The sequence below is a fragment of the Abrus precatorius genome, unplaced genomic scaffold, assembly GCF_003935025.1.
Source record: "Abrus precatorius isolate BTA unplaced genomic scaffold, Abrus_2018 Scaffold11, whole genome shotgun sequence".
In the NCBI taxonomy this organism is placed as follows: domain Eukaryota; kingdom Viridiplantae; phylum Streptophyta; class Magnoliopsida; order Fabales; family Fabaceae; genus Abrus; species Abrus precatorius.
This window is the reverse complement of record NW_020874303.1, coordinates 12302021-12323393: the sequence shown is the minus strand read 5'-3', so window position 1 is coordinate 12323393 and position 21373 is coordinate 12302021. Positions and strand designations below refer to the sequence as shown.

The 21373-nt window shown below is 35.3% G+C and overlaps 1 pseudogene; it reads right to left on the bottom strand.

The window, feature by feature from the left end:
• Positions 1-905: 905 nt before the first annotated feature.
• Positions 906-19441, bottom strand: LOC113856052 (annotated as a pseudogene).
• Between the last annotated feature and the right edge of the window lie 1932 nt (positions 19442-21373).

The window sequence follows — 21373 nt, the reverse complement described above, 5'->3', positions numbered from 1 at the left end:
CACAAATAAACCCTTGATCTTACTAAACTAAACAACAAGTGAAAAGTTTTATGCAATTTAGAGTAAAGAAATTAGTGACCAATTTATCCGCAGAATTGAATTTTTTTTTTCTTGATAAAATCTACCGTACCATTTATAATTGAAGAAATTTAATACCTTTCCTTATACGTAAAATAATCGTAACAATTAATTTTATATTAATAAATAATGAAGTTAATAATTTAATTAAAATATATTAATATTTTTTAATTTTTACAATATTAAGAAAATTACAACCATTAATTTAAAAAAATATAGAAACTCTTTATTGAAAGGGTAAGCATTTTTTTTATAGATCATAAAATTGTTTGTTTTCCCTTTCAACACGTGACAAATATGTAACTTACAAGTTAGTTATATGCAGTCTCTACCGAACTAGTCCAAGAAATAGCAATTAAATATCTAACGATCTCAAAAGTAAAGAGCTTCAGTTACTATAAATATATATTTTTATTCAGTTACTATAAAAAGCAATTAAATACTATAAATATGCAGTCTCTACCGAACGTCCCACCAAAAACAAAATTTGTATAAACTTCTCAGAATAACTTTTATTTAGTTTTTGACAAGCTCTCTTATCAATAAAAGCTTTGAAAATTCTTAAAATAAAATAAAAGCTTGCTCAATTAAGTTAGAAATTTTGTTCTCCAAATTACTAAACACATAAGTATAAAAATTAAACTCTAAAAAACAATTTTCATCGAAAATTAAGCAAGTACATTTCCTTTTTCTCATAATTTTGTGTCAAGTGTTAAATAATTTTGATTCAAAATTCTTAGCTTTTGCTAATCAACCTAGTCAAGTAGACAATGCTTAAAGTAAAGTCAGTAAAATGCGAGCTCAAATTATATAATAAAATGTTAGCTGCATAAATACCAAATATAACATTTTTATGCCTGCATCAATTACTGAGAAATTTCCGCTTTCTACTTGTGTTCATGTAAGGTCTAATGACCCATTCTATTTGAGCCTCAGTTTGATCCAGCGTTCCCAACTTTATCTGCAACATGTTTTTGAAAAAACGAGTGATTAATTGTAGGTGTTTAACAGAGTTGTACCATGACAATTGACTTAGTGAAAGACTACTTTCAATCAAGAAGCAGCATTGATCTAGAAAAAATGGTGGAAGTTACAAAACTGTCATTTTAATGAAAAATGAATAGAAAAGAAATCAAATTAAAATTAAGTTTGAGGAATATACATAATGATGAGAACAGAGTGGAAACATATCATATAACCCGTAGAAAACAATCACTAAACTACGCAGTTTTGAGGAAAATCTTGAAATCCTAGTTGAAACAATGTCCTCAAGTAAAAGGAAATAGTAGTTTTTTCTCTTAATTTTAGTAGCATGTAGTATTTTCCTTCCAACTAGAAGATCATCCTTCTTCATAACATCATTAATAATAAAACAATCAATAGTGCACTGAATTGTGATGCAAACCTGATAAAGTCGCAACTCAAACCGTGGACCAATTTCCTTCAGTTCTACTGATTTAGGGGCCCCTGGCTTTTCATAAATATGATGCCTGTATGCAATAAAAAGAATTTCAAATTTAAAAGCAAACAAACTCTAACCAGAAAAAGTTAATAGAACTTGAACAAATAATTGTAAAAGCAGTTACATTGATCCCAACCTGAATGAGACATAGTCAGACTGGTTGGAAAAAGTGACAACACGTTTTGTGTCTGGTTTTGGCACCGGAAAAAGATGCTTTAGAATGTTTGCTGTCTTTTCTCCTAACTGTTTTATGTCCAAAAGAAATTTCAAACAAGATGAGCAATCAGCACACAGACCACTAATTATCATGATTGTTAAACTAGTGTGTCAACTCGTAAAATCATGAGTTTATGATCTCAGAAAGCAAAAATGAGTTGGATGGACAGCAAAATTGTTTTTGGCCGAACTCGGTTGAAATCATGAGTCTACCACCGAATTTACGAGTCAGCGTTACCTCCCAAGTTTTGCTGAATGACAGCATTTCAACCCTCTTGTTAGGGTTACACTTTTTGCTGCAGATCGAAACTCTCTCACATCCAACCTGCACCAACCAGAACAGCTCCCTCGCGTCCAACCCACAAATCAAACTGTGAGCAGAACCTTGAGCAGTGGCACCAGCAACGTTCAGAACCTCCAAGCTTCTACTGGTTTGTGCATACACAGAGCTTCCTGCAGCAGCAAATTTTTGCGAACAAAAACAACCATGTTCGACTTCCAAACCGCAGCAAATTTGTGCAAATAGAATCCTGCTAACAGCTCCTTATCCTCAAGATTAGGTCCAATACGTGTGTTTAAACTTTGATATTATGTTTTGCTTCATTATTTTGATTTTTTTTTAATATTTTTTTCGCATGAAATAAACTCATAAGAGTTTACGAGTCGCATTTACATGCCCTTCACGAGTTTACTTAAAACTCTCAAGTTTAAAAACCTTGGTAATTATTGTTGTAGATAATAATTAATTTTGTCAAAGTTGAGTTTGTCAAGGCATATTTTCTTAAACAGATTGTCAGAAATATGAGAAAATGACCCAAAATAGAAACGTCATTGTAAACAGATTATGGTCCTATATGTCAATCTTGAAGTAAATGCTTTCAGTGTAAGCTGATTCTTGACAGACTCAAATTTTTTTCAAAGAAAACAGATGCAATATTATGAGAAATAACTTTGTTGATCAAAAACAACTAATAGGCCAGTGATTGAGCACCATTTGTTTTCCAAATTGAATGGAGTTTGAATCTCAGTAATGCAATTTTTTAGTTACATAGTTTGAATCTCACGTCAGGTCCATGTTCAAGTACTGCTCCAAACATTTTGTGCATTAAAACAACACAAATTGGTGGATTAAACAACATTGCGTTGTCCAAAATCAAGTCTTCCAAGAGGCCATTAATATATACAAGTCCTCTTTTATTCACTTAAGAATTTCTCTTGGTCTTCCTTTATCTCTAACTATTGGGCTATTCTCCATCTAATCAACTCGTCTTAGTAGAACTTCTCTTGTCTGACTCCTTCTCGTATTGCCAAACCATCTTAGGCATGATTCTATCTAGATGTGTGTATGTATAGGTTTGGCATAAAACCAAACCAAATCAATTTAAAAACCAATTATAAGGATTGGATTTGAAAAAGACAATCCATTTTCTCTTTTCAAAACAGGATTACTTTTGATGGAACCAATTTTAAACCAATAACCAATTGTGTGCCATTGTGTTATTAAATTTTTATTAAATTTCAAAACAGCATATATATATATATATATATATGCTTGAACTTTATTCTACAACTATGCATTAAATTTTTGTATTATTATATTACTTATGTGAAGTTATATAAAATTAATATAAAAATAGAGGTTTATAGTTTTAATAGAAAATTTTATTTACTATTTTATATCATTTAATTAGACTAATACAATTTAATTACTACATAGTTGATATGAGATTGACTTTTTTTTTTTAAATATTATTTATATATGACATATAAAATATTTTTCACACAAATATTTTTGTTAATAAAATCATATTAATATTTAAATCATAAAGTGAATGATAAATAATAAACATATTATAAATATTTTATAAATTTTATAATTACCTACTATTACCGTAAATTTATTATTTATTGATAATATTTAAATTTTATTTTTTATATTTTAATTTAAAATAATATTTTTCTATGCAACATGTATTATAAGCACAACTATAATCTATTGAATCTAAATAATATTATTCTTACTATTTATTTACATTTAAAGATGTTTTTGAAAAGATATAAAATATAAAAATTTATTGTTAATTTTTTTTTCAGATAAAAAAGTACAATTTTTTTATACACATATTTTTTTATTATAAAATTTTATTGTGACCATTTATCTTTTATTCAAATTCTTTCTTTTAAAATTTATATACATTATAAATATTTAATTCATTTAAATAATTTTTTAAAAATTTATATTTTTGACAAAATACTTACGTATAGTATATGAGTTAAAAATACTAGTATTAATATATATATATATATATATATATATATATATTATTTTAATTAAATCTATTATTTTTCTTACAATTTTAAATTCAAATGTTAAAAAAAATATTTTATGTATCCACTTTTCGTTGTTAGTACTTGAACTTCTCTACTCTAACTCTACTCTCATTGTCAATGTCTGTCTCATTAAAACCTAACAACTATGAAACATTGTTCATTAGAGTTAGTTGTCAATGCCGCCACAAGAGGTTACCAACTGCTCCCATACGAAAGGTCACCCATTGTGCAGATCTATTTTGTTGTCGCTCTAACGTTGCCGATCGATCGAATCTCACACAAGATAGGGTTATCGCCGACAAATAACGTGTGTTTAGTTTCGCTTATTGTTTATAAGAATTTTAATTTAAAAAATTATTATATTAATATATATTTAGCACTTGTGATCTTTGAATATTTATTTTTTATCTATGTTTATACCTTGTTCAGCAACTACATATTGAATTTTTGTATTATTATGTACTTATGTGAAGTTATATAAATATTTTTCTTTATAAATATTTTTTTCTCAAAAAAGCGCGGATAATGAGTACAAGATGGGATATGCAGGTACCAGGGTGAGATTAATATTCATACTCATACGAGTATGGAACTGGGTACAGGTATTTTTTTAAATTGCAGATATGAGAATGGGTACTATGGTATTCTATCCATTGCCATCCCTAGTTGAATCGGAAAGGAACCCAAGCGGTATGTGTCATTAAAACCAGTTTTAAAAGAAAAGTAATTTTACTTGATCACAGTGGACTATGGTTGTTGTGTTTCTGGACTTGTGACAGAACCAACAATAAGCTTCATAAATGACAGGGAGGGATGAATGTGTGGCTCTGCTCAATGGTTTTTGCAAATCCAGTTTTCAACCGAGTGGATTTGTTTTTCTAAAAGCGGATGTGGAAACTACCTAGTTAAAGAAAATGAACTAGAACATCCAGTTTTATTTATAATCTGGTTGTTTTAATGAGGTTTGGGCTTGGATGTGATTTTTTATACAAGTGGATATTTTGAAGACCCCTGATTCTACCATTCTTTTTCTCAGTAGAAATGGTACTCTTATTCTCTCTAGTATATTTTCACTCGTTATTTAACTATTCTTATACGTCCATTCATACATCATAGCATTTTCATTCTTGCAATGCTTAATTTATGCTATTGTCAGCACTTGGAGGGAGATAAGTAATTTAAACCTGAGTACCTGATATACTCAAACCACAATCAGTTTGCACACTTGACCTGTTTGCTACCCCGTCTCCAATTCTCAAACTAGGTTAAACCATTGGAATTTAATACTCATCTAGTACAAGCTTCGATTAAAGTTTCTACATGTTTAGTCAATGATATGACATCAACATATATCCTATATCAGTTAATTTTACGTCCACATTTGAATACTTCAATAACATTTTGAACCAGAATCAATTCATTATTAATCAGATACGAACCAAAGATACTGCAGGACTATTAGTTATCAGAAGGTACAGTGATGAAGGCCGACCATCACCAGTGAAATTTATCACATGGGAAGATAATAAAGCTCATACTGAATTATGAATACCTTAGTTGAGAAATTATCAAGAATTAGATGTGGATAAGCCTCGGGCATTGTTCCAATGGCTCTCTTGTCTTTAATTTCATGCCTTGTAACCTACAAGAAACAACAAATTAGCTTACTGTCCCCTAAAATCAATAAAGAAGTAAAAAACACCGTAAGACTAATACTCACCACGTTGAGTAATCCAAAATATGCAGTTGGTCCAAATGGTAGATGACAGACAATTAAACCATCAGGCACACCACGATGTTCATGTACTAAAACAACATCTGTCTAGTCATGTGCACGACAAGACTCTATAATCTCTGAGATAACCTGAAATGAAAGGGAAGATCTTGTAAACATAAATAGTTGGGTAGAGAAAATACCATTATGTATTAGCACAATTGATGTCAATTAGTTCAAGGAGTCAAGAAGTATTAAGTGATAATATTTCCATTACATATTTATCAATCACAAAAATGCTATAGCAGGATAATAGAGAGTGAGATGGCCACTATTGTGAACTTTTCATATAAATTACATAACTATGCTTTATATAAATGGTCAAAAATTTAGGAAACAAATACTAATAACACGTGAAATTTTCTAATTAAGCAAAATATACAAGTATATAACAATAAAAGTCAAGCAAAATAACAAGTACACTAAGAAATTGATCAATGTTCTATTCTTTTATCCGTCCATGCATCTGACATAATTGAACATCCACACTTTTCTCTTTTTTCTTCACAACTTTTCAACATTTCCTTTGTATATTCTAACTCTTCTTTAAGAAGAGGAACTCTACACCCATGATAACTAGGAGGCTTTAGGTGTGGACCATAGTCTCCAATATCTTCAACGATCAATTTGAAACTTTTTGAGCGCACAACATTGAAAGCAATTCCATTCCTACAGAAGAATCGCTCTATGTATTGAATTGTTCTTGCTCTTGCCTCCTCCACACAAGCATCATTTATACTCGTTTTTCTTATGCCTTTGCTAATTTGATACTTGTTTATGGACTCTTCAACCACAATAAATCCAATGGGCCCTTGAGACTTTTTCCTTTTTTGGTAGCAGTACAGCCACTAACATAAGCTGATGCAACACTTAAAGTTGTAGGTCTTTTTCCATTACGAATATTTTGAATTTCTTACACCTCTTCTTCCTCATCATCATCTTTATCAAGCTGAATTAAATATGTCTCTTTTTCAATTCTCTTCTTATGATCTGCTATTAGTATATCTTTTATTTCTTTAGGAATCATTGGGCAACTATCAACATCTCCCTTCACTCCCATCTAGTGTCTCTATGCTTGAGTAATACCGCCTCCCATCTAGTGTCTCTATGCTCGAGTAATACCGTCGGTAGTCATTTTTCCACAAAAGTCACAAGTAACAAACTTTTTATGGTTTATGTCTTTCAAATTGTTCCATTTCCAACCTATATCCAAATTATTTCCCGAAGGCTTCACTAATACAGAGGATGAAATTGAAATAAAGGCGGTTCCTTGTGACTAATTAGCAAAAGCAGCCATTGCTTCTACTTTAAGCTTTAAAATTTGAAACAGAATGGAATAGGAGAATCAGAACAGAGAAGGAAATAAAAAAACAAAGGAAAAAAATAGAAAAAAAAGTTCAATCACCGAAAAATGTGCAATTCGCCGGAGATATAAAAGATGACCGGAAAATGTCTAGATGATGCCGGAAGCAAGGCTACGATTTCTGCCATTAAAAGCCTCCAACGTTAAAAAACAGTGGGCAAAATAAAAAATTTTAGAGAGGAGAGCATAGCAGCCACTATTGCCACGATTTCCGCCATTTCTAGTTGCTATTCATGGCGCGACAGCCACGTCACTACTGGGTCGCCATAGCAGGGCTACACTGCAATTGCGGCCGCTATTGATAACGATGGTTATCAGGTGTATCATCATCAGTCACCAGCTCCTCCTTCGACCACCGTTGACATATCCATGTGACCCCCGTCGACTCCAACTCATGTGCCTCCTAAACATTGATCTCCTTATTGCACTTTGAAAAGGTATACGTTGCACTCGTAACCTTCCCTCATTATGCTGCTTTATCACATCATCGTTTATTGTCTTTCTAATATATGTGTTTTTCTTCTTTGTCCTCTGTTTCTATTCCTAAGAATACAACAAAAGCTCTCTCACATCCCACTTGGCATCAAGCAATACTTGATGAAATGTGTGCATTTCACAGTAGTGGCACTTGCGACCTTGTTCTTTTCCTTCAAGTAAATCTGTTGCAGGTTGCATGTGAATATACACTGTCAAAGTTGGTCCTAATGGTCAAATGGATCACCTTAAAACTCGTCTTATGGCAAAAGGTTACACTCAAATCTTTGGTTTGGATTATGGTGACACATTCTCTCCTCTCCAGTAGCTAAAATGACTTATGTTTGCTTGATCTTGTCCATGACTGTAATCTGCCATTGGAACCTCCATCCACTTGACATTAAGAATGCATTCCTTCATGGCAACCTCACTGAGGAAGCTTATATGGAGCAACCTCCTATATTTGTTGCTTAGGGAGAGTTTTCAAGATTAGTTTGTCGTCTTCGAAAATCTTTGTGTGGTCTTATACAGTCTTCAAGAGCTTAGTTTGGTAGATTTAGCATTGTTATTCAACAGTTTTGGATGATTCAGAGTGAAATTAATCACTTAATCTTTTATCACCACTCAGCCATAAGATGCATTTATTTGGTTTTGTATATAAACAATATTGTTATCATTGGCAGTGACTATTATGACATTACACAGTTGAAGAACCATTTGTCACCATTTTTAGACAAAAGACCTTGGTAGACTGATAGAATATGGTATCAAGAAAGGGAAAAAAAATACAGAAACAATGCAAATTGTATTAACAGAACACTCTCAGGTATGGCTCTTCGAGAGGCCATGTCTCTCCTACAACAACGTGATCTTCCTCGATGTCTACATTGGGTGTCTCCTTTCTTATTTAAAGCACACCCTACTCCTAACTAATTCTGTTACAGCGGTTGAGGGTGAGTGATTCCTTGTCGCGACCCCTTTTTCCTATTATAAACCCTCTTAATATAGAGTCGTTCCCTAACAATACCCCCCATTAAAAGAGTCACCTTGTCCTCAAGGTGGAAGTTAGGATACTGTTCTTGAATATCTGCTGCTGACTCCCAACTATCTTCGAACGTTAGTAGATTCTGCCATCTGATGAGAACCTCTAATTCCTGCTGCTGATCCTCTCTTATATTCAGAACTGCTTCCGGCTCCACGTGTAACTCAAGGTTGTCAGATAACATAGGAGGGAGGGGTTGAGCTGGGGTTTGTGGTGTAACACTCTTCTTCAGCAGTAAAATATGAAAAATTGGGTGAATCTGGCTGTGTTCTGGAAGCAAGAGGCGATAGGCTACTGAGCTAACTTTCTCCTTGAGAGGATAGGGTCCATAAAAGTGTGGCCTTAGCTTCTCATTTGGTCTTTTGGCAAGGGACCTCAATTTGTAGGACTATATTTTCAAGTAGACCCAATCCCCAACGTCGAACTCAATCTGTCTCCTGGACCCGTCTGCCACGGTCTTCATGACGTCTTGGGCCCTCTCAGTTCCTACAACTGTTCGTCTCTTTCCTGTGTTAGCTTGTTAACTTCCTCAAGCTTGGATGGCACTGTGGTCCTTTTTAGCAGAATTAGTGGATCTCTGCCATATAATGCCCTGAAGGGGTCATCTTAGCAGGGAGCTATAGTTAGTGTTTGTTGAGATATTACGTAGATTATTGAGATATCCTAGAAGATATTGTTTGATTATGATTTAATTTGTTTTTATGTAAATAGCCTTTATTTAGGTGATTTGCTGTTCATTATGTAATTAGGATTATTTCCTCAGATTTAGCTTGATTCTTTCCTTATTTTTAGCTTCTCCCTGAACTATATATTAGGGTACCTTTGTACAGATTTGATGATCAGAAATATACATACCTTTTCAGTATTTCTTTTTCTCTTTTTCTCTAATCTTAAGTTGGTATCAGAGCCCCCGATCTTGGGGGCTTTGCTTCTGCTGCTCAGAAACCCTAGTCTTCAAAACCCTAAAACAGAGCACCCTAAACAGTACCCAGGTCCAGTCGCCGGCCAGCCACCATCAAGGCGAGTCACCGGCGACCCTTAGTCTGCCTCGCCGTTGTCAGATCGGCGCATCCCTGAAGCGTCACCGCCGTCCGGTCACCCACACGCCCTCACACGCGTTTTCTTTCCGAGGAGCATCACCGACGAGTGAGATACACGCGCCACCCTTCAGGCCGCCATTCGTCTTGCCGCCAGCTTCGTCAGACTCGCCAGAGCTTCCTCTATTCGTTTCTGGGGGCTGTTCCTAGAAAGTCTCCTTCTTGGCCCCTTTTTTTTTTCTTGGTTGTCTTCGTTTTCTTTCCTTAGGTATCCATGAGTTCAGCATCCAGCAACTCTGAATCTGTTGGTAAGGGCCTTGTGTCCTTTGTCTTCTCTGGCAACCCCTCCATAACTTCAGAGAAACTCAACGGTAAGAACTATTTGACTTGGTTGGCTGCTGTTAAAATCTGGTTTCTTGGACAAAAGTTTATGGATCATCTTACCAAGCAGTCCTTTGAGATTGATGCTGCGTTACGAGAAGATTGGGAGCAAGCTGATTACCAATTGGTCTCTCTTTTATGGCATTCCATTGAACCTTCTTTATTAGTCCATTATCGCTCTTACACTTTGTGTTACGATATTTGGGAGAAGGCTCAAACGGTTTATTCTAATGACATCTAGCGACTCTATGATGTTGTTCACAATCTAGCCACCCTCCAGATGACAAAGGATGATATTATGTCCTATGCTAATAAGGCTCAATCAGCCGTGAATGAGTAGAAACTTCTTATGACCAATAATGAATCAGAGAAAATGCTTGAGAAGCTTGACAATGTCTGTATGATCTATGTTCTCCATGGCCTTAGTAAGGAGTATGAGTCTGTTCGGAGTCAAATCCTCACTACCCCTGACATTCCCTCAACAGAAAGTCTCATTAGCCACATCATACGTCTCCCTAGTCCAGGGGGAACAGGGGGAGGTGGATTCCAAACAGGCCCAGACTCTTCTGCTCTTGTTTCTAATTTTGCTGGTCATGGAGGCGGAGATTGTGGTCGTGGTCGAGGTCGTGGGGGTGGCCGAGGTGGTCGTGGTGGAGGACGCCCTCAGTGCACCTATTGTAAGCATTTTGGCCATACACAGGAAAGGTGCTACTCTTTGATTGGCTTCCCAGAAAAATCAATCAATGTGACTCGGACCTCTGATGATGGAAAGCAGTCAGAACCCAGGAACACCAAACAAAATATGTTGTCTGATGATGAGTATAAGGAGCTTTTACAATACAAAGCATCACAGGCCTCGTCTTCAGCCACAATTGCCCATATTGGTAATTCTACAATCTGTATCTCTCAATCATCGTCTGTTGGTCCTTGGATTTTGGACTCTGGTGCCTCCGATCATGTCACTGGAAATCCCCTTCTTTTATCCAAGTTATCCCAACCTAAAACTCCTCATTACATTACTCTTGCAGATGGGTCAAAAGCTCTAGTGGCATTGGTCAAGCCACCCCTCTCCCATCTTTATCTCTTGATTCTGTCCTTCTTGTTTCTAATTGTCCTTTTAATTTGATTTCTATTAGTCATCTAACCCGCAGTCAAAATTGCTCCATAACCTTCATTTCTGATTCTTTCATATACAGGACCGGAGTACGGGGCGGACGATTGGTACAGGATATGAGTCACGTGGACTTTATTACCTTCAGTCTCCTTCCTCAATTGTTTGCACCATTACTAAGTCTCCTAGTCTTCTTCATCATCAGTTAGGACATCCAAGTCTCAACAAGTTAAAAAAAATGGTTCCCCACTTGTCTTCTTTGGAGTCCTTAGAGTGTGAGTCCTGTCAGCTTGGGAAGCATATCCGCTCCTCCTTTCCAAACAATGTCCAGTCACAAGCTCAATCTCTCTTTAATATTATTCATTCTAATGTATGGGGGCCAAGTCGTGTTCCTTCTATTTTAGGGCACAAGTATTTTGTTACTTTTATTGATGAGTTATCAAGATGTATGTGCATTTTCTTACTTAAAGAAAGATCAGAGTTGTTCGGAGTGTTTCAAAGTTTCTTTAAAGAAATTCAAACTCAATTTGGTTGTTCTATTTGGGTTATGCGTAGTGATAATGCCAAAGAGTATTTTTCAGCTCCTTTTAATTCTTTCTTGGCCAGTAATGGGGTCATACATCAATCTTCTTGTCCCTATACACCTCAGCAAAATGGCATTGCTGAACGTAAACACCGCCACATTATTGAAACTGCGCGTACTCTACTCATAAATGCTAATGCTCCTTTGAAGTTTTGGGGCAATGCTGTTCTCACTACAGGTTTTCTGATAAATAGAACGCCATCTTCTGTTGTCTAGGACAAGGTTCCTCACTCCATATTGTTTCCTGATGAACCCTTGTTTAGTATTTCCCCTCGAGTTTTTGGCTCCAGCTGTTTTGTTCATGATCTTACTCCAGGACTTGATAAGCTCTCTGCTCGTGCTATCAAGTGCGTCTTTCTCTGGTATTCAAGAGTTTAGAAGGGTTATCGGTGTTATTGTCCTTCCTCTCATCGTTTCTACACATCAGCAGATGTCACCTTTTTTGAAGACACCTTTCTTTACATCTTTAGTGACTTCAGAGTCTGCTTTTCATGTTTTGCCCCTTCCTTGTGTCTCTCCTATAACTCCGTCTACTTCCACATCAGATATGTCCGCTCCTCCTCCTCCTTCAGAGCTTTCTCCTCCTCCCTTGATTACTTATCAGCGTTGTCCGCGTCTTGACCCTGCCATTGCTCCTCCTGAAGGAAGTTCCAGTGACTCATCTCTAGTTCCAATCCCTTCTCCTACTTCAGATTTACCTAAGTCAGATAATCTTCCTATTGCATTTCGTAAAGGTATACGTTGCACTCGCAATCCTCATCCCATTTATAATTTCCTTAGTTATCATCGATTATCTCCATTACACTCTACTTTCGTCTCTACTCTTTCTTCTACTCCTGTTCCTAAGTCTCCACAGGAAGCTCTCTCTCACCTAGGGTGGTGACAGGCTATGATTGATGAAATGCAAGCTTTAGAATCCAACCAGACATGGACACTTGTTCCTTCTCCTTCTGCGAAATCTATTGTTGGATGTTGCTAAGGGTTATACCCAGGTCTTTGGTCTTGATTACAGTGATACTTTCTCTCCTGTGGCGAAAATGGCCTCTGTTCATCTTTTTCTCTCTATGGCAGCTATGCGACACTGGCCTTTGTATTGATTTGACATCAAGAATGCCTTTCTTCATGGCAACTTAGCAGAAGGAGTGTATATGGAGCAACCACATGGTTCGTTGCTCAAGGGGAGTCTCAAGGATAGGTATGTCGCCTTCAGAAGGCCTTGTATGGTCTCAAACAGTCCCCTCGAGCATGGTTTGGGAGATTTAGTACGGTTAAGTTTGGCATGATTTGGAGTGAAGCAGACCACTCAGTGTTTTATAGATGCTCCTCTAACTGTTACATTTATCTAGTTGTCTATGTTGATGATATAGTCATTACAGGTGACGATCATGATGGGATTGCAAGACTGAAACAACACCTAGTCTGCCATTTTCAGACAAAAGACCTAGGTCGGCTGCGGTACTTTCTTGGGATTGAGGTAGCTCAATCAAAGGTGGGAATTGTCATGTCACAAAGAAAGTATGCTTTGGATATTTTGGAAGAAACTGGTATGCTGAATTGCAAGCCAATTGACACTCCTATGGATCCGAATGTCAAGCTTATACCCAATCAAGGAGAGTCCTTTTCTGATCCAGAAAGGTATCGGAGGCTAGTTGGAAGGTTAAATTACTTGACTATAACCAGGCCAGACATTTCGTTTGCTGTCAGTATTGTCAGCCAGTTCCTTAATTCTCCCTGTGATAGTCATTGGGATGCTGTGATTTGGATTCTGAGGTACATTAAAGGATTCCCTGGGAGAGGTCTAGCTTACACAGATAGAGGTCATTCTGATATTGTTGCATACATAAATGTAGATTGGGCAAGTTCCTCGACCGATAGACGGTCCACATTAGGATATTGTGTCCTCATTGGAGGTAATTTGATTTCATGGAAGAGTAAGAAGCAGAACGTTGTGGCCAGGTCTAGTGCAGAGGCCGAGTACCGAGCTATGGCTCTTAGCACATGTGAGCTCATATGGCTGAAACACCACCAAGAATTGCGTTTCTGTGAAGTAGGCTCTATAAGTCTCATTTGTGATAATCAAGCAGCCCTACACATTGCCTCCAATCCCATTTTTCACAAGCGGACTAAGCATATTGAGATAGACTGTCAATTTATTCTTGAGAAGGTTATGTCTGGAGAAATTACTACATCTTTTGTTGGTTCTAATGAACAATTGGCAGATATCTTCACTAAGTCTCTTCGAGGACCAAGGATAGCTTACATATGTGGCAAGCTTGATGCATATAATTTATATGCTCCAGCTTGAGGGGGAGTGTTGAGATATTACATAGATTATTGAGATATCCTAGGAGATATTGTTTGATTATGATTTGATTTGTTTTTATGTAAATAGCCTTTATTTAGGTGATTTGCTGTTCATTATGTAATTAGGATTATTTCCTCAGATTTAGCTTGATTCTTTCCTTATTTTTAGCTTCTCCCTGAATTATATATTAGGATACCTTTGTACAGATTTGATGATCAGAAATATACATACCTTTTCAGTATTTCCTTTTCTCTTTTTTTCTAATCTTAAGTGTGTTGAACCAAAATTTGCCCACATAAGCCAGTCAGGTCAGCGTTTTGGGTTTGTGCCTATTAGACATCTTAAATACACTTCTAGACACCTGTTAACCACTTCAGTCTGCCCATCCGTTTTGGGGTGGTAAACCGTGCTGAACTTGAGCTGCGTCCCGGCCAATCTGAACAGCTCCTTCCAGAAATTGCTCAAGAATATTTGGTCCCTATCAGACATGATTGTAGTGGGAAAGCCATGCAGCCTTACCACCTCCTTTAGGAATACCACGGCTACATCCTTTGCAGTAAACGGGTGGCAAAAAGGAATGAAATGGTCATACTTGGTGAGCCTGTCAACCACTACAAATATGGTATCCATGCCCTTGGCCCTGGGAAGACCTCCAATAAAGTCTATTGAAATGTCATTCCAAGGTAGAGGTTATAATAGCCCTACTGGGGTTAGGGCTTCATATTTGTTTCACTGACCAGTTTCACAAGCAGCCACATACTTCTGCACATCCACCTTCATCCCCTCCCAATGCACCACTGCTGCCAACCTCTTGCAAGTTCGAAAGAACTCCGAATGCCTTCCCATAGGGAAGTTGTGAAACTCGGCCAACATTTGCTGTACTCGCGAAGACTGTTTTGGTAACACCAAACGCCCCTTAAAAAACAATCTGTTCCCTCTCAACTCATACCCTGCAGGTGAGCTTGGGTCCGTGATCAAGTCTGCAATAATTGACCTCAGTTTTGCATCTCCATTCACCTCATCTACCCATTTTTCTATATCATCATGCCTACAAACTGAGATGGCCAAAAATTGAATATGTCGTGAAAGTGCATCTGCCACACCATTGTCCTTTCCTGGTCTGAACTTTATTTCAAAATCAAAACCAACCAGCTTAGATATCCACCTGAATTGCTCTTCTCCTACCAACCTCTGTTCTGTTAGGAATTTGAGGCTCCTTTGGTCGGTCAGTATCACGAAAGGCCTCCCCATCAGGTAAATCCGCCATTTCTGAACCGCTTAGATTTCTACTGGGCTGTAGTCCTTTACTGGATGCGTCAGCCTCCACCACAAACTTCTTTAAGAAATCTGGAACAGCCAAAGTTGGCAACTGTAGCATAGCTGTCTTTAGCTTTTCAAAAGCTGTTTAGGCTTCTGGACTCCAGCCCAAGCTATCCTTCTTGAGGAGATGATGCAATGGTTTAGCGATCTGTCCAAACCCCTTGACGAATCTTCTACAATACCCACACAGTCCTAGGAATCCTCTCAAAGCATTGAGATCCCTTGGAGGTGGCCAGTTCCGGATGGCCTCTACCTTTTGGGGGTCTGCATCCACTCCTTCTCCCAACATTATATGCCCCAAATATTCTAGGGACCCTTTGGGGTTGGCATAAAGCTGATTCCCCTTCAAAGCCAATAGGACTGTTTTCAAATGCACCGCATACTCCTCCTTATTGCTACTATACACTAGTATGTCGTCAAAGAAAACTAGTGCAAACTTCCTCAGAAATGGCCTGAGCACATCATTCATTAATGACTGAAAAGTGGATGGTGTATTTGTTAATCCGAATGGCATTACTAGGATCTCATAATGCCCTTTGTGTGTACGAATTGCTCTCTTTTCTATATCAGCTTCCCTCATTCTAATCTGGTGATAGCCAGCCTTCAAATCCAGTTTTGTAAAGATTCGGGCACCCCCAGCTCATCTATAATGGGTATTGGAAACTTATCCACTATAGTGGCTCTATTGAAGGCTCTATAATCAACGCAGAAATGCCACCCCCCATCCTTCTTTTTAACTAAAATAATCGGGCTAGAATAGGGACTAGTGCTCTGACAAATTATACCTGCTGTCAACATGTCTACTACCATCTTCTCTATCTCATTCTTTTGGTAATGTGGATATCTGTATGGCCGAATGTTGGGGATCCCTATACCTTCTTTCAAGTGGATGCGGTGATCATGTCTACGTGAGGGTGGTAAGCCTTTAGGCTGCTTGAATACCTCTGCAAATTCTGTTATCACTTCATAAATCCTCCCTGGCAATGCGCTCTCCTCTTCTACAGACTCAGCTCTTTGTACTCTATCAAATAGCCTTGTCCGTCGTTCGTCAATGTTCCCTATGAAGGACATTGGAATGCATTGATTCACATCTTGAAGCATATCAAAGGAGCTCCAAGAAGAGGTCTTTTGTACGAGGACAAAGGTCAGGATAAGATTGTTGCATATTCTGACGCAGGTTATGCAAGCTCTCATGATAGGAGGTCTATTTTTGGCTATTGTGTTTTGATTGGAGGTAATTTGATTTCCTAGAAGAGCAAGAAACAAAATGTTGTTTCTCTTTGTAGTGCAAAAGCATAATATTGAGCCTTAGCTTCAGCCATGTGAACTCATGACTGAAACAACTACTCATAGAATTAAGATTTGGAGAAGATATCATTTGTGATAACCAAACAGCCTTACACATTGCCTCAAATCTAATCTTTCACGAATGAACGAAGCATATTGAGATTAATTGTCATTTCCTTCATGAAAATATCTTATTTGGAGTTATCGCCACAAACTTTGTCAATTCAAATGATTAATTGACAGATGGATTCATGAAGTCTATAAGAGGTCCTCATATTAAGTACTTATGTGACAAGCTCAATGCATATGATTTATATCCTCCAGCTTGAGAGAGAGTGTTAAGTATATTTAAATAAATTTAGGAAAATAATATTTGTGTAGTTATAGTAATTAGGTAACCGTATATTTATTCTTGATTACGTAGCTATGATTGTGATTACCTTTATTAATATAAATACACAACTTGTAGTGGAGTCGAAATACACGAAATTCATCACGTCTTCTCGTTTTCTCTCATTTTAACACATAGGATAGAGTTGCAGATTATGTGTTCCCTTGTCTCCTCTCAATATAAACACTAAATACATCCATCTGAATCTTATACTATCATTACTATGATATTAGAAGGAAACAATAGTTTAATGAAGGCAACTAAGTTGAAGTTCAGGTACACTGAGGCAGACATTTATTCCAACTTCCAAAAACAAAAAATAGAAATCCATACAATAGAAAAGCTACAAAAAAGAAGATAAAGAACCATAGTTTTCAGGTCAAACAATAGATTAGAAACATTACAAAGTAAGAGATATAAGAGGTAGAATAGTGAAACCTAGTGGTCCAAGAACTACTAATCATGCTATGCCTTCAATGGTAGGTATGTGTGAATCACCACAAGATATTTGTATAAACTTCTTTAATAAGATGCAGGAGGAGTAAGTGTGCATCACAATGAAAGACACCAAGTATATCTACTACTGAAAACAAAATTATATCAATTTAATAGGCCTGAATGACAGACAGAGTAACAAAAAGGAAGTAAATCAAGAAATGAGTTCTTCCAATCTTCCTTGATTGAGATTCTTCTCATGATTTTTCATTTATTCTAATCCATTGAGGATTTGGACACAAATCTTTTGGTGTTCTTACTTCTATCAACTCCTATTTTCAGTTACTCATTCTTTGGATAGATAGAAATTCCTACAAGCTCATTTGGAACGTGAAAATCTAAAATCCCCTCCAAGGTCAATTTTTGTTTGGATAGCAGTAGAGTTTGTAAGAGTGTCATGCAGATTTGTTGACCTCACATAGCCATCTATTCTGATGTGTTCTGTGCACATTTAGTTTGGAGGTGGCATTGCATTTGGCCACCTACTTTCTAATGGAATACTTAATTAGTTCTTGTAGTGTTATTTCACCATTGAGTGTTTTCAGTTTTCACACAATGTGTCAAAGGCTTTGGCAGGAATAAGGACATTCAAAACTTCTCACAATATTCACTTTTATGAAGCTCTTTGGTACATGAGTTTATCCATCTAGAGGATCTGAGCGGCATGGTTGAAAGATTAAGGGGCATTGCATGTGCTATAATATAGGATAGTTTTTTTGGTATCTCTTTGGCCACTCTGCATGTATATGTTTCAAGAGAAATTCCATTATAGACACAGAGAAAATTAGGAAGCCTTAGAGAGGTTTCAATTATCCATTCCATTCTGTTTTAGACTGACATCTTATCCTCAACCAGTTGTTCTCTTATGATTTTACCTCTCCAATTACAAACATATTTTCTTATCTAAACTATATAAACAAACAGTCCACAAAAAAATATTGAATCTTCATGCTGCAAACAAATACAGAAGTCATAAGATGAGACAAGGGATGGTAAAACGGTAAAGGTACCAACCTGACCACCGCGATTCATTCTTTGCGCATTAGGAAAGACAATACTCAACTCCTACACAAAGAGTTGAAAACCGCAATACCCAATAAGATGTCTTTAAAGTAACAAACAAACAAAACAAAGCATAGATTTAAGAAAACAAGACAAGCAAACCTTTACAAACTGTTGAAGAGGAGCACTTGGATCACGTGATGTGGTCAGCAAAATTTTTGGGTCTTTCTCCGCAGCATTCGCATACTCATCATCAATGTGTGTCATTGGAACTGAATTCAGTCACAAACCACACCAAATCCCATATCGAAAGACACAACTAAGTCAAAAACAAAAAAAAGATATAGCAAAAAGAAGGTTTAAAAAAGACTTTGGCATTCCAAAACTTCATTTTAAGTTAAAAGCAAATAAACTACAATTCCAAAGCTATTGCAAAATTCACAAAAAAAAAAATTGAAAAAATTTAAAATAAATAAATAAAGCATGATACCAGCTGTGTTTTCATCCTCGACATCGATTTCACGACGAAGTGCCGCTTCCTCGTTTCTGAGCTCAGTGGGTATGGGTTTCCCTTCTGGAAAATTAAAAAGAAAAATTGCATAAGAAATTGCAAAAATGAAAATTAAAAAAGAGGAAGGAAGAGGAAAAGGAGGACCTTGAAGAGCTTCTTTAATCTGTCGCTTCTTCTCGTAGTGCAAGCGCTTGTCGCCTTCTAAGCTCTTTCGGTACAAATACTCTCTCCTCAAACGGATGTTTCTACGAAGCATTTTCACTACACCACCAAACCTCACAAAATGGAACTGCAACAGTTTGCTTTACCGTTCTCGTTTTCTTCAATATACGTAACCGAAGAAGAACGCACACAACCGGGTAAAGAGAGGGTCGAGCGCCGGCGGGAAGACCAGACAAGAAGGAACAATACAAAACAGAGCAAAACCAAAGCGCCTGAGGTAAATTGAGTTTTATTACGCCTACAATGTTTTTTTTTTATCTTTATATAAATAACATCTTTAGAATAAGTATTAAAAAAATTATTAAAATTTAGTTTTTAATATTTTTAAAATATTTAAAATTACTATTATCAAGTGTATTATGTTACATGATAAGAAATTCAATCACGTAAATATAATTTTTAATATTTTATTATATAAATGTTAATATTTATAAAAAAATTATATTATTGTAAAAAATATTAATTAGTCATTCTTCTTTATTAGCAAAATTTTAAAATTGACCGAACAATATTTTTACAATACAAAATTGGCAACAATCTATATCATTCAAAAAATTTCACCATACACTATAAATCATAATAATATAATTACTTTAATTATATTAATGTGAAATAGTATGTCTTGCTACCCATTCTTGATTCACTTAGTTCAATAAAAGATTATAAACTTATTTTTTTTATAGCAAGTCAGGGAATAAGTAGGAATATGATAATGTTAAGTTGGTAGAAAAATTAAGTGTAATATTTGATAAGAATAATTAAGATTAAATGGTGTGATAAATTTTAGTTAGCCTTAATTATTAAAATAAAAAATTAACCAATGACCATCAAATTCCAAAATTAAAGAAGATAGTCAACTAGTATATTCATCAACAACTGCTGTTACTTTGAATAGGTGATTTTTACAAAACAAATCCAAATTGATGGCAGCATTGTACTCGAGAATTGAAATAAAGTTTAAAATTTTACAAGACATAGTTTCAACATCTTTCTAAGATTCCCATGAAAAAGTGCAGAGAGAAGGTTTAAAATAGTCTAGATTTTGACAATTTCTTCTACAATGAAGATGATTGGCAAGGGATCTTCTTTTCTCTATCATGAGAAAGAAAAACTAAAATCCACACATCATCTATCTACAAAAGATGTTTGGCAAAAAGAAAGAAAACAATAAAAGTTTTGACAAAATAAAATAATGAACCATTTAATCATAAAAAAAAACAAGAAAAATATATGACAAGAGAAAAAGAGAAATTCATTAACAACAAAAGCTTCGCATTTATTCAAATAAGCATTCAGCAAGAGTGATAACAGTTATTGTAGTATGTTTTTCTATGATTACAAAAAGATGTTTCAATATGAAAGGAAAACATGGAAAAACTAACCATTTTTTAAACAAGCTCTCTTTGTAATGACTTATCCAAACCTTTTGAAGCTTAAAATTTTTCATCTTCAATTTACTATTTTCAAATTTTTTGAAACACAAGATTTTCAAGAAAATTATAACAGTTTGCAAAAAAAAAAATAACAAAGTTCTACAGTATTTTTGTAATATTTTATTTTATTATTTTTTCACTCTCGTTATTTTATCTTATATATCATTGTTTTTGTAAAATAAAATAACAAAATTAAGATTTTCTTATCCATCTTCTCGATCATTAAAAATAAAATAAAATAATTTTTGAAATACATTAAGATAATTTACTTTAAATTTTTTATAAATTATATTTTTAATGTAATTTATAAATTATTTAAGGAATTTAAAAAATATATTTAATTAATATGCAAGAGATAATCACTATAATATTATTAAATTCTATTTAATATTTAATCACATATAATTTTTAATATAAAAAATTAGTCAATTTTACGTATTAATATTCACAAATAAAAAATATATTATTATTGAATATTAATATTAAATTATTAACATATAAAGAAATTAAAATTATATCATTTAAAAATAGTACTTTAAAATATTATTGTGAACA